Here is a 14,051-nt window from a genome sequence, read left to right on the forward strand (position 1 = left end):
GCATAAAATAAAAGGAATACAATGGGGTTAGCTTTTTTTTTAACGAAAACACTACCCACTCATTTCCAAACATATACAACACAGAAAAGAAAAGTATGTAATATTAAAAGAATCAACATTTTTATACATTTGTAATAATTAGTATGTACTTTAGAATTGCCAAAACATGTTCAAACTCCAATACACAAAATCCATAAAAAAATATAAAGTAATAGTTCCAAAAAATGTAAACCTATTTTTACAAATGAAAATAATTCAAATATTTAGATACAACATTGAATAAAACATTATAAATACATTAATAGAAAGTTATCATTTACATAAAACTACCCACCCAATACCTAAATAAACTTCACAACCAGAAATTAAAATTAAATAATGTAAAACTTTATTAAAAACATAAACAAACAAATAATAATAAAACACTTTAGTGAATAATTAGAAAATACATTATCAACCCAAAGACACCATAATTCCCTGAAATGAAAATGTAATGAACAATTTAAAACTGCATTAAAGATGCAACTTATAGATATTAAATACATGTAAAATTATTAACTTAAAAGTAATTACTATATAAATTCAAAAATACAATAGACCCATTCACCGAATGAATCCAACAAATTAAACTAAAAAGAAAATGATTTATACATTACAATATTATTAAAAATAATTTTAAAACACTTTCATAAAACCATACACAATGGTATAAAAGCATTATACAATACGATACGACAATCTAAAACTAGAGTAAAAATAAACTGTATTTTAAAATTCCATTTTAATTTAATCTACAATAATGTTTTAGCCATGATATTCTGACCCCGATATTATGGTCAAACAAAATTTTGAGCTGATTCGATTTGATTCAAAGTCTTTATTTCGGCATTATCACCATGGGCCATCAAAGCACAATTATCTTAAAATATAATACAATACATCATAAAACAGTATAAAGCATTACAATATGCACCCAACGCTCAGTTATAAACTAACAATACAATACGAAAATGAATAAGACATTCTTTGTGTACCACATATTGCTTTACAAATATAAGAAGCAACATTAGCACATATTGCAGAGGACTCCATGGTACACAATAAACACATTGCAACTTTATGATCCCAAGTATCATATGCAATAAAAATGGGTTTTAAAAAGTGCTTCCTTAGAGCAAAATAAAACTGGCAAAAAAGTGTAACGTTCAGAGTGCTCTGTTTGGGTGTAGTGTCACACAGACACGGGACAGCCATTCTATCACACTGATTAATATTAGGGCAGAAAACAAGGTGATGTACAGTAGCAAACTGCAATCTGGTCAAGACTAAACAATTTTGTGTATTTGTCACCCAAGACAAGTAAAACTGAAATCCATCAGGCAGAGTTTCAGACATATGTAACTACAATTTATTTTGTCACATCAGCAGAAGCCCTCTTTCTTGCCCATTCAAGCAAAACTAGCCCATTCCTGAAGCCCAGGAAAACCAAACACCGACCTAAGATTATTATAAATGGAAGTCAACCACAGATTATTGAGAGCATAATCTAGAGTTGTACAATCCAGTATTATGGCCCCGGTAAATTTGGTCTCAGATTTGACTTATATTGAGCGCTATAAAGAAGTAGGTGTAAATACCAGCACATCTTGCTGATGGCTTAGCCCTTTTTCCCTGTGAATAATAGTAAATGATGTCAAGTGGGGGAGAAGGGTACAAAAAAGAAGCCTTGAAAAGGCATTTTCCTCAGCGTGTAGAGGGTTACGTGGCTTGTGACCCCACACGCCCTGCTGTAAATTGCAACAGCTAGTGCTCTTGCTTTATAAAAGGTAATTATATCCTTGATGGGTCAACAACCAAGTTTGCTAAAAAATCTAAACTTGCCCTCACAGACTCTTTTAATCTTGAGCCGGGTATTCTTTATGTGTTAAGCCCAAGATCTATTACCAGAAAAAAGAATGACCAAATAGCAAAAGTACTCAACCTCAGCTATAGAAGTGCCCTCTAAATGAAACATTCATACATTTTTGGGAGTTTTCCTACAAGTCATTATAAATGTCTTGGATTTATTAATCTTTAATTTCTTAGAATCCATAAAACCCATGAAGAAATCTATTAATCACTACAACCCGACAGGGGTCTTTGGCAATAGGACTGCATAGTCTGCATATAGAAGCACAGGTACCGGACGACCAGTAACAATTGACGCATCAGCCTGCAAGGGCCAAGGGTATCATCAACCTCAATTAAAAATGGTGAAAATAAAAAAGGGGCCAGCACATACCACTGTCTTAAAACCCACTTGATTCTGAAAGAAGGAGAAAGTTCTCTATTAGGACCACATTGTACTTTGGCTGAAAGGTTCTCATAAAGCCATGAGATAAGATAAACAATATTCTTAGGAGCCCCATAGGCAAGCAAAGTATGCAACGGTATTGCACGATCCACTAAATCAAATGCGCTACTAAGATCTGCAAAACACAAGTAAAGTGATCCTGGCTTGGCTCTTGTATGTTTCCCGATTAGGAGCTCAAGTTTGAGGCACTGTTCCACTGTCCAAAATCCCTTTCTGAATCCATACTGGACCTCTGACAGCATGCAGTTGACGAGTCCTCCAGTCTCCGCAGAACAACCTTATCCTGGAGTTTCGCAGATGAATCCTGGAGGGAAATGGGATGTAGCACTTTGGGTCAGTTTTATTTCTATTCTTCTAAATAGGCACAATAATGGATTTAGCCCATGAAGAATGTACAAAATCAATTGCCAATACATTAAAAACTTGAATGACTATTGGAGCTCACAGCTCGTCCGTACCTATACCTATAAAGGTGTCAGCCAGGACCCCATTGGGTCCAGGAACTTTCCCTTTATCACAGTTATGCATTGCGTCAAGGAAATCATCGAGGACCTCACCCACCATGAAGTCCAAGGTTACACTGCTCATAGGAATGGGACTCCTTTCTGATCTGTCTCAGGCCAAATGAAGGGAAGACTTTGGCTCATTGTTGCTTAAAGGGTCAAAATTCCTTTCAAAGTGACCTATCCACACTTATAAGGGAACGTGTGATTGGGACAAGAATGACTTTTCAAGGGGCTTTTATGGTGTTTCAAACCTTAGCTCCTTTTTTCTAGCTGCTAACTCCTCATTGTACAATTTCCCCGAGTGTTTTAGTAGCGTGATCTCTTGGGATGGAAAGCAGCCCTCAGCTTTTTAGAAGCCTGTGTACACATATGATTAAGCCAATCCTGTCTTACAGATGATCTTGTTTTATCAGGGCATACCAAGAAATAATTAAGGATCCCCATGATAAGCTCAATGGCAGAATCCATGTCATCATTATCGACAACAGGGGCTAAGAAAGTGTCAAACTCATTTGCCATCTGAATTAAAAGGTTCCACAATAGGCAAGTTGGGTCATATCCACACGATCTATTACTTACTCTGTTTGGTCTAACAGGAGCAATCTGTGATTTCCTGGTGGGGGCTACAGAACAATCAGCATATAAAGTCACAGCACTATTGGGTTGTTGTCACTAACTACATTTAGTGTAACTGTAATATTAGAAACAAAGGGGGTCATTCTGACCTCAGCGGTAAAAGGCCCTTACCACCGGTCAGAAGTCCGCCATTCTACCGCCGCGGCAGCGGTAAACCGCCACGGTCATTCTGACTACCAACTGTGAAACCGCCAACAATCCGACATCCAAGGAAGGCCGCCTCATCAGCGGGCCGCGGAAAACTGGAGATGACCAAACCTCCACCGTCACGCCAACACAAACACGCCCATGCCATTCTGACCCACGAATCCACGCGGCGGTCTTTCAACCGCGGTATTCCATTGGCGGTACACACCGCCGCGCTCAAAATACACACACAGCTCCAAAACACAGCCACATTGGACAATTTGAAATACACACACCTGACACACATACAAACAACACTCCCACACATACAATCAACTACAAAACACACACCCACATCACCCACAAACCCCCACTAGTTGGAAATCGGAGAGAAGGCGATAGAGATAGAGATAGAGAGAGCGAGCACAGCAATCGAAAACCCCAACACACACAGGAACCCAACTTCATCACCCACACCACATCTACGCACACATCACCACATATCACCACGCACATCACCACAAACACCACCCCACACCTCATCCACACCACCCCATGGCACCCCAAAGACACCCCAGGTTCTCGGACCAAGAACTCAGGGTCATGGTGGAGGAAATTATAAGGGTTGAGCCCCAGCTCTTCGGCACACAGGTGCAGCACACCACTATAGCAAGGAAGGCTGAGCTATGGCAAAGGATCGTAGACAGGGTCAACGCTGTGGGACAGCATCCCAGAAATCGGGAAGATATCAGAAAGCGATGGAACGACCTACGGGGGAAGGTGCGCTCGATGATCTCAAGGCACAACATCGCTGTGCAGAAGACTGGCGGCGGACCCCCACCCACTCCACCCCAATTCACAGCATGGGATCAAGAGGTGGTAAACATCCTGCATCCTGATGGCCTCGCTGGAGTACACGGAGGAATGGACTCTGGTAAGTTGAATCTCAACTACTTCACTCCCCCCCAACCACCAGCATGCCAACCCCCCCTCACCCCCAATCTCAACCCCCCAGCACACAACCTCCCTGCCAATGTCTCACCAGCACAACCCACCCTAAACAACACCAACCCCTGAATGCCAACACAAACCATAGGCAGCCACCACCAAAGCATGACCATTGCACATACCCATACACCCCCCCCCACCACCACCCTCACAACACCTCCCACAAGGGAATTCCAGCACTGGGGGACAAGGGCACTCAAAATGCACGCCATGGCACACACAGAAACAATAACCATACTCCTTTACCCCTGCAGGGCCCGAACGCCAACACACCGCCACGGAGGGTCCAGATTTGTCCATCCCACCCCCAGAACAGGCCCCCAGCGAGGACAGCAGCTCTGTCGACCTAGAACCTGATGACCAGCCCGGACCATCGGGGACCTCTGGACAGTCGGTTCCCCACACACAGACACAGGCCACAGCATACCCAACCCCCTCTGGGAACACGAGCACAGCTCCCACCCAGCGGGCCCATGCCTCTGTCTCGCAGACGTGTCAATCAGTGGTGTGTCCACCACTACAGGGCACCCAGGCTGACCCAACACCCCAACAACAACAGGGACCTGGGGGCAGTGGTAGTGGGCACACCGTCCAGGGGACAGAGGCCCGGGGAAACAGGGCAACTGGGAGGGCTGCTGTGCCAGAGGGGGTTGACCGGCCCAGGGAACCCACTCTCCAAGAGGCCCTCACCACTATCATGGGAGCATACCATCACTCCCAGGAGACGATGGCGACGGTACTGGCCAGGTTCACTGAGATCCAGGCACAGCAGGAGGAACGGTACATGGGGTTCAGCAATGAACTCAGGAACATCGCTACCGCTATGGGGACCATAGTCCAGGCCCTCAACCGGATAGAAACCACATTGCGGGACCATGTGGCACCACAAAGGGCCCCTGTCACTAGCCAGGAACAGCCTACCACCTCCGCCGACGCTAGTGGTCAGGAGGCCCCCACAGAACGACGGGCCACCAGAACCCCACCTCCTGCTGAAGAACAACCACCCCGCAAGAGGAACCAGAGATCTCAAAGGAAGACAGAGTAGGATGCCAAGACCCCCGCCAGCCTAATATCCCCCCGGATGTCATTCCACTGTCCCACAGTGTCACCCTGTCTAACCTTGAACTGCCCCTGCTCCATCCTTCCACAGGCATATGGACAATGCACCTGTGCGACCGAGAACTGGACTCTGCCATGGACATAACTCCACCCTCACCCATCACCGTTTTAATATCATGTACCAATATCTAGCACTAAAAATAAATCACTCATTGTACTGAAATCATTCAGGAGTCAGCCTGTATTATTTACAAATGTATAACACATTACTGATCAATAATGTTCTGTTATTTTTGTGATGACAACATACCGATGTCAATAAGCATTAGTCCATGGGCTAACCAAGCAGAAGTCACGCAGTGGGTCATACAGCACTGAAAAGGGAAGGGAAAATCAAACATCAGTTTAAAAGAACTGGGGGGAAATACACAAAGTAAAGATGCAGGGGGCTTTCAGTAAATGTTAAATGGCGTGGGTGATTCTTACCTGTGTGCTACTGAAAATACTGTTGGATAACTCTGTCCCTGTTGTCTGGGTCGTCCTCTTCGTCTTCCTCCTCTTCACTCTCCGCAGGCTCCACAGCTGCTTCAACACCACCATCTGGACCATCCTCCTGCAGGAAAGGCACCTGACGTCGCAATGCCAGATTGTGAAGCATACAGCAGGCCACGATGATCTGGCACACCTTCTTTGGTGAGTACATCAGGGATCCCCCTGTCATATGCAGGCACCTAAACCTGGCCTTCAGGAGGCCAAAGGTTCTTTCTATGATCCTCCTAGTTCGCCCATGGGCCTCATTGTACCGTTCCTCTGCCCTGGTCCGGGGATTCCTCACTGTGGTCAATAGCCAAGGCAGGTTGGGGTAACCAGAGTCACCAATTAGCCACACACAGTGTCTCTGTAGCTGTTCCATCACATAAGGGATGCTGCTATTTCGCATCACATACGCGTCATGCACTGACCCAGGGAACTTGGCATTCACATGGGAGATGTATTGGTCTGCCAAACAGACCACCTGGACGTTCATAGAATGGTAACTTTTCCTGTTTCTGTACACCTGCTCATCGTCTTTTGGGGGAACTAAAGCCACATGGGTCCCATCAATGGCACCAATTATGTTGGGGATATGTCCAAGGGCATAAAAATCACCCTTCACAGTGGCCAAATCAACCTCCTCAGGGAATACAATGTAGCTCCGCATGTGTTTCGCCAGGGCAGACAACACTCAAGACAATATTTTTGAAAACATAGGCTGAGACATTCCAGATGACATGGCCACTGTTGTCTGGAATGAGCCACTTGCCAAAAAATGGAGGACTGACAGAACCTGCACTAGAGGGGGAATTCCTGTGGGTTGGCGGATGGGGGACATCAGGGCTGGCTCCAGCTGGGCACACAGTTCATGTATAGTGGCTCGGTCAAGTCGGTATCGTAGTATGATATGGCGTTCTTCCATTGTCGACAGGTCCACCAGCGGTCGGTACACGCGAGGATTCATCCTTCTCCTCGCAAGTCCCAGCGAACGGTGCCTAGGAAGGACAACATGGAGCACAGAGTCAAGCAAATCACAGGTACGTTCACCACAGCATGCATAGCACACGATTATCTATGTATTGAAAGGCGTGTATGTGTGGCAATGCAAGGCCTAGGCCTGTGTGACGCAGTACAAATTATGCCATGTGGGCCCTTGAAATGGCGGCTGCCTGACCTGTGAAGTGGGACAATGGGATGTGAGGTCAATGCGCTGGCGTGGCACACCGTGGCGGTAGGCGGTCGAAGACCGCTATAAGAATCCGCATTGGCTAACATTGAAGCCTATGGGTTTCAGGAGCCAATGACGAGGTGCGCCGGCGGTCGCGGTACGCACCGCCGCGGTACGCACCACCGCGGGCGTGACCGCCATTTTCTATCTGCTTAATCACTCGAGACCTGATCATCCACAGGAGAGGACCTATACTGCAAGTGCTGCTGTGACCTCGGTCTGGAAGTGACAATGGCTGCTGCGACTGGGGAAAGGGCCCCTGCCTTCACGTCTGAGGGGTTGGAGAAACTTGTGGATGGGGTCCTCCCCCAGTATGCGTTACTCTACGGTCCTCCAGACCAACAGGTAAGTACACTGGGTGCACATTGAATGGGCTATGCCTGTGTGGAGTGGGGTGGATGTAAGTTGGTGTGGTGGGGGGCGAATGAGGAGTGCAACGCACAACAGATGAGAGCATGTGCCATATGGCAAGGTTGGGGAGGGGGGGCCAATCGCATCTAACATGCAGAAAATTGATGAATTTTTCCTTCCCACCCTGTACATGTCAAATAGGTCAGCGCCCATCAGAAAGTGGACATTTGGCGTGCCATCGCCAAGGAAGTCCGGGCCCTGGGGGTCCACGTCAGACGGGGCACTCACTGCCCCAAGAGGTGGGAGGACATCCGCCGCGGGACCAGGAAGACCGCTGAGTCACTGCTGGGGATGGCCTCCCAACCTAGGAGGGGTGCCAGTCGTACCCTGACCCCCCTGATGTCCCGGATCCTGGCAGTGGCCTACCCTGATTTGGATGGGCGCTTGAGGACATCACAGCAGACACAAGGGGGTGAGTATCAGCACATTCTGCTATCTCTCTGCGCAGTGGAGGCGTCTGGGTGGGGGAGGAGGGTTGTGGGTGACATTAGGCCAGGGCGCTTTCTGTAGTGTAGTCCTCTCCTTTAGGCATGGCCCTGTGCTCCCGGCCCCCACCTCTGTAGGGTGACAAGTACAGCTATCGATGGTCCAGCATCACACATGTGCACGTTTGTCGTCTCTAGACCTGTTGTCCTAGTCAGAAGTACTGAGTAGTGTACCCGAATGCGCGGCTTAGTGCATGAGGCTCCTGTGTCTGTCCTCTCCGCCAACGGTGTTGACATTGCATGCACTCAACCTGGTCTTCGTTTTTCTCCCCCCACCCTTCTTCTTCATCTTCTTGTGCATGTGTGCATTAGCATCATCAGGCGGAGGAGAATTGGCATCGGAGCACGAGGGAGCTGCAAGTCACAAGGCCCCGGTGGGACCAGGAACAGACACCGAGGGCACCAGTGATCCGGAGGGCGAGGGGAGCACCGCAACGGGGACCGGTGGTGACACCAGCGACACCGACACGTCCTCGGATGGGAGCTCCCTAGCGGTGGCGGAAACATCCGGGCCCCCCGCCTCTACAGGTACAGCCGCCACCCAGTGCACCAGCCCCGCCCTCCCAGAAGCCCCTCAGCCTACGCTCCGTGCCCGCTCGCCCAGGAAGGCGGGCGTCTCCTTCGCCCCAGGCACCTCAGCCCCTGCCCCTGTTACCCCTGCTGCCCTCAGTGAGGAGGTCATTGACCTCCTTCAGACCATCATTGTTGGGCAGACTACCCTTTTGAATGCCATCCAGGGGGTAGAAAGGGAGGTGCATCGGAGCAATGCCTACCTGGAGGGCATTCATTCGGGTCAGGCTGCCCATCAACGATCGTTCAATGCTCTGGCCTCAGCACTGACGGCAGCCATTGTCCCTGTTTCCAGCCTCCCTCTTCTGACTGCCTCCACCCTGTCTCTGTCTCCTGTTCCTCAGCCTATCCCATCCACATCATCAGACCAGCCTGCACACACCTCAACACCCAAGGGCAGCTCATCCAGACACAAGCACCACAGAACCCACAAGCATTCACGCAAGCAACACCCAGATGCAGACATTCCAACAGTCACTACCACCTCTGTGTCCCCCTCCTCCTCGTCTCCCTCCTCCCTCCCTGTGACGTCTACACTCACACCTGCATGCACACCACCATCAGCCAGTGCTTCCATCACCAGCACACCCTCCAGTACAGTCCGCACACGGGCAGTCACCACCCCCACTACCATTTACACGTCCCCTGTGTCCTCTCCCACTGTGTCTGTCACCCCCTCTTCCAAGACACACAAACGCAGGCAGACACCCACCCAACAGCCATCCACCTCACGACAGCCTCCAGCACAAGCACCTGCACCTGCACCCAAAGACAGCACACCTGACTCTCCTACAACCACATCCTCTTCCTCCACTCCCATCACCACTTCTCCTACCTTTTACCTTGGTCCTAAGAAAGTTTTCCTGGCTAATCTTGACCTCTTTCCCTCCACTGACCCACCCCCTCCATCTGCAAAGAGTCCCAAGAGCACCTCAGCCACCACCAGCCCAGCTTCGAGTGTCACTGTGGTGTATGGGTTCTGGAGTCCACCCTTTGCCAGCAGTGACACTTCAATCAGCAGCAAGTGGACAGCCAGCCCCCCCCAGGCAAGAGGACCAGGAAACTAAAGGGCCGCCGTGAGAGGACTGACACGGCTGCCCCCAAGGAGCAAAGTTCGCCCACTTCACCAGCCACAACATCTAGGGGAGGCAAGGGCCCGAGAGCCCCATCTAAGGAGCGAAAGGGCAGCAGGGCGGAGAAGTCAGCCAGCAGGAGCGCGGAGCAGGAGGGGCCCACAAGCCCCATCCCGGGTGTTAGGGAGGACACCAAAGGGCCCAGGACTCCGTCACCGAAGGGTCCAGCAACAGCACGGTCGGAGGGCGACTGAGCAGGGAGTCCAGGCCAGGTCTGGCTCCCTTGACTTACTGGACGAGCACCGCTGAAGAGGGCCCCGCCGTGCAGAAGAGCACTGCTGAACAGGGCCCTGCCGTGCAGAAGAGCACCGCTGAAGAGGGCCCCGCCGTGCAGAAGAGCACCGCTGAACAGGGCCCCGCCGTGCAGAAGAGCACCGCTGAAGAGGGACCCGCCGTGCAGAAGAGCACCGCTGAACAGGGCCCCGCCGTGCAGAAGAGCACCGCTGAAGAGGGCCCCGCCGTGCAGAAGAGCACCGCTGAACAGGGCCCCGCCGTGCAGAAGAGCACCGCTGAACAGGGCCCCGCCGTGCAGAAGAGCACCGCTGAAGAGTGCCCCGCCGTGCAGAAGAGCACCGCTGAACAGGGCCCCGCCGTGCAGAAGAGCACCGCTGAAGAGGGCCCCGCCGTGCAGAAGAGCACCGCTGAACAGGGCCCCGCCGTGCAGAAGAGCACCGCTGAACAGGGCCCTGCCGTGCAGAAGAGCACCGCTGAACAGGGCCCCGCTGTGCAGAAGAGCACCGCTGAACAGGGCTCCGCCGTGCAGAAGAGCACCGCTGAAGAGGGCCCCGCCGTGCAGAAGAGCACCGCTGAACAGGGCCCCGCCGTGCAGAAGAGCACCGCTGAAGAGGGCCCTTCCTGTCAAGCACCGCTCCGCTGGGCCCTTCCTGTCAAGCACCGCTCCGCTGGGCCCCGCCGTCTCATGCACCGCTCCGCTGGGCCCTTCCTGTCAAGCACCGCTCCGCTGGGCCCCGCCGTCTCAAGCACCGCTCCGCTGGGCCCTTCCTGTCAAGCACCGCTCTGCTGGGCCCTTCCTGTCAAGCACCGCTCCGCTGGGCCCCGCCGTCTCATGCACCGCTCCGCTGGGCCCTTCCTGTCAAGCACCGCTCCGCTGGGCCCTGCCGTCTCAAGCACCGCTCCGCTGGGCCCCGCCGTCTCAAGCACCGCTCCGCTGGGCCCTTCCTGTCAAGCACCGCTCCGCTGGGCCCCGCCGTCTCATGCACTGCTCCGCTGGGCCCTTCCTGTCAAGCACCGCTCCGCTGGGCCCTGCCGTCTCAAGCACCGCTCCGCTGGGCCCCGCCGTCTCAAGCACCGCTACGCTGGGCCCTTCCTGTCAAGCACCGCTCCGCTGGGCACCGCCGTCTCATGCACCGCTCCGCTGGGCCCTTCCTGTCAAGCACCGCTCCGCTGGGCCCTTCCTGTCAAGCACCGCTCCGCTGGGCCCCGCCGTCTCATGCACCGCTCCGCTGGGCCCTTCCTGTCAAGCACCGCTCCGCTGGGCCCCGCCGTCTCAAGCACCGCTCCGCTGGGCCCCGCCGCCTCAAGCACCGCTCCGCTGGGCCCTTCCTGTCAAGCACCGCTCTGCTGGGCCCCGCCGTCTCGAGCACCGCTCCGCTGGGCCCCGCCGTCTCAAGCACCGCTCCGCTGGGCCCTTCCTGTCAAGCACCGCTCCGCTGGGCCCTTCCTGCATGCACTGTTAACGGTTCACTGTGCCCACCATGCCTCCTCCTTGACCAGTGGAGACTGTAATCCACCTGATGGACTGTGACTTTGCACTCCCCAGGATGGAACAGTGGGCAACCCACCAACTGTAGAGACTTGAGAGACTGTGGCTTTGCACTCCCCAGGATGGCACAGTAGGCATGGTGGCCCCTTCGTGGATCTGGCGTCGTGGACTCATGTGGCTGTGGTGCCCCCCCCCTTCCCTTCCCCCTGAGGTGCCTGTAGTTTTTTCATCAGATGCCCCTGCAGTGTTCTCTCCAGAGGACTCAGGTCTCCTGTGTGGGCTTTGCCCTTGTGTTGTTACACTTTGGCCCACGGACACTTCGATTTTCTTTTGATGTGCAGGACTAATTGCCTCGGTTATCCATTGCACTGTATATGGTATTATTTTGATATTGATTATTTGGCTAGTTGACCATTACTTTTCAGAGCCTATTTTGTACATAAATTTTTATTCACAATTTAATTATGTCTTTGCATTTTTCTGGGGGGTTTGGGTGGTGTCACTGTGACTTGTTGCTCTGCATTGGTGTGTACATAGTTTGGGGGGGTGGGGGTCGCATATGTGTGTGCCGTAAGATTTCCTCCTCCCCCCTCCCGTGTGTCATAGGTGCAGTACTCACCGTTGTCGTCTGCGCCGGCGTTCGTACTCGTGGTAGATGAGCAGGTAGACGAGAGCAGGTAGGATGTTTAATTCGGGTTCCATGCTGTCCTCCTTCCTCGTGGAGTGCGTAGAGGTGCGCGTTTTCCCGTTCGTAGTCTGTTTCCGCCGTGTTTTTATCAGCGGTGCTCCCGCCCCGGAAAAGGTGGCGGATTGGCCTGTCATAATAGTGTGGGCGGTACATTGTCTGCCGCCTGTCTGTTGGCGGTGACCGCCGCGCTGTTTGTTTGTACCGCCGTGGCGGTCGGAGTGTTAATGTGGCGGGCTGTGTTGGCGGTTCCCGCCAGGGTCAGAATTCCATTTTTTGGACCGCCGGCCTGTTGGCGGGTTGGCCGCCGCTTTATCACCGACCGCCAGGGTTAGAATCACCCCCAAAATGATCAAATGTAGAGCTGATCAGAAGATGTTCGATTGCATAATGTGCATCCCTTCCCACAAACATATGGGTCTGAGAATTGCCTGTTCGAGTATGTTCTTCCAACAGTAATAAATCATATTTGTTAATCAAAGTATTTAGGCCCTACCATACTCACTGTGTTGAAAACGTAAGGCACCCTTCCCATCCCAGTAAGTAATATCACACACCCATCTTGCCAGACGACTACACCTTTGGATATTAAAATCTCCAGCCCATAAAATTGGACAAGTATGCTTGAATTGGATTAGGAATGCAGCTAGGTCCGTTTCCAGAGCACAATGAGTAGAATCAAACACATTATTATAATAATAAATTATCATCACATCAGTCCCACCCTTAAAGATCAGTCACACAAATTGATAGTAAGGAGAGGAAGCGACACATCTTCTATTGATAACAGGTAGTAGATTGGAAATCAGCATCTACAAACCACCTTTTGCCCGACCAGCAGGGGACGGAGTTGATGCTGTGAACTGGGAAGAAAGATTTTGAGTCAATATTTGGGGGGAGCACTGGCATCAATGTCATGTCCTTACTCCTGTAACAACCGATATGTTTTTAGTAGCTTGCTGTTGAAACGAAGGTCTGAAAGTGTTTGAGACATGCTTTGATCATTAAAGAATTATTGTATGTGTTTGCCCAAACCAACGAGTTACAGCCCCAATGCAGAAACTCTCATGAAAATACCTGAGAAAGTGGTCATGAGGCAATTGACCACACATTGGAAGAGAATGATCTATTGGAGGAGTAGCAATCACAGTTTAGTCTCCACTGATGCACTCAAGCAACACTTTCGGATATCAGAGAGAGACAAATAGAAACTGCAGATGGAAGAAAGCAGCACTGCTATTGCTGTTTGACCTTTCAGCTGCACTTGATACCATTGACTTTAGAATTTTGATTAACTTTATGCAGCAAAGAGCAGGTGTATCCTCTTCATCCTTCAGGTGTTTGAGCGTGTGCTTGCAGACCTAACATCTCAGATGTTCCTCAGTGGGATTTCTGTTCCAGCCATGGATTCATAAACATCTCCTTTATCCTACATTTTGCTTGCTGTCCAGAGAAAGCCACTGCTTGATCTTTTGGCTATGCTGTGGGGGGTTCAATGTATCTACATTGACAACAGCCAGTGATTGCTCCTCAAAGTAGAGGTTTTAAGTCAGACTTCGGTGTATTGTCCAGCTTGAAGAAGATGGTGCAGATA

General features: G+C 50.8%; 1 long non-coding RNA gene across 1 annotated transcript in view; it reads left to right on the plus strand.

Moving 5' to 3' along the window:
• The window catches only part of LOC138297365 (uncharacterized), a 210,506-nt gene that overhangs the window by 39,829 nt on the left and 156,626 nt on the right, over positions 1-14,051 (plus strand). The window lies entirely within an intron of this gene.

This window comes from Pleurodeles waltl, chromosome 5 (genome assembly GCF_031143425.1).
Source record: "Pleurodeles waltl isolate 20211129_DDA chromosome 5, aPleWal1.hap1.20221129, whole genome shotgun sequence".
NCBI lineage: Eukaryota > Metazoa > Chordata > Amphibia > Caudata > Salamandridae > Pleurodeles > Pleurodeles waltl.